The sequence below is a fragment of the Cololabis saira genome, chromosome 16 (genome assembly GCF_033807715.1).
Source record: "Cololabis saira isolate AMF1-May2022 chromosome 16, fColSai1.1, whole genome shotgun sequence".
Lineage (NCBI taxonomy): Eukaryota > Metazoa > Chordata > Actinopteri > Beloniformes > Belonidae > Cololabis > Cololabis saira.
The window spans coordinates 24,770,640-24,771,401 of NC_084602.1; positions in this window are offsets into that span (position 1 = coordinate 24,770,640).

Consider the following 762-nt stretch of genomic DNA (forward strand, 5'->3'; position numbering starts at 1 on the left):
GTAAAAAAAAAAATCAGGGGGGATGGTGGATTTTATCATATGGGGACAGATTTTTGTGCTGATTACAAATAATATAATATATTACAAATAATAGCACTGACCAAAACACCTGCAGAAATACTGCAGGAATGACATAGCAGCAGTTAAATGCAGCCTTCTGTAAGCTTTAAATATCCACTGGGATTACATAAAATACATCGAAACACTACAATAAAAAACAGTTTTCTGAACTTATCAATATGACTCTGTCCTTCACAGGATAAGTAAAATGGATCACTGCAAAAACTCAAAATCTTAACAAGAATATTTGTCTTATTTCTAGTTAAAATGTCTCATTTTAGTAAAAAAAAATCTCATTGCACTTAAAACAAGACTCATCACTGGAAAAAACAACAATTTTCACCTGTTTCAAGTAGATTTTCAAAAATAAGTAGACAAATCTGCCAGTGGAACAAGATTTTTTTGCTTGTAATAAGAAGATAAATCTTGTCCCACTGGCAGATTTTTCTACCTATTTCAAGTGAAAATTTACTTGAAACAGGTGAAAATTGTCAAATAAGTTATTTTTCTGGTGATGACTCTAAATGTTGAAATAGCAGTAAAACCACATTCATTGATGAAATAACATAAGGGATGGCAGTTTTACAGGGGGATTTTGACCGTTTTTATTTCAGGGGGGGATGCCATCCCCCCTCATCTCCAGTACTGCTCGTACAACACTACAGCCTCCTCGACACCAACTGCAATGAGGGAAACAATGTG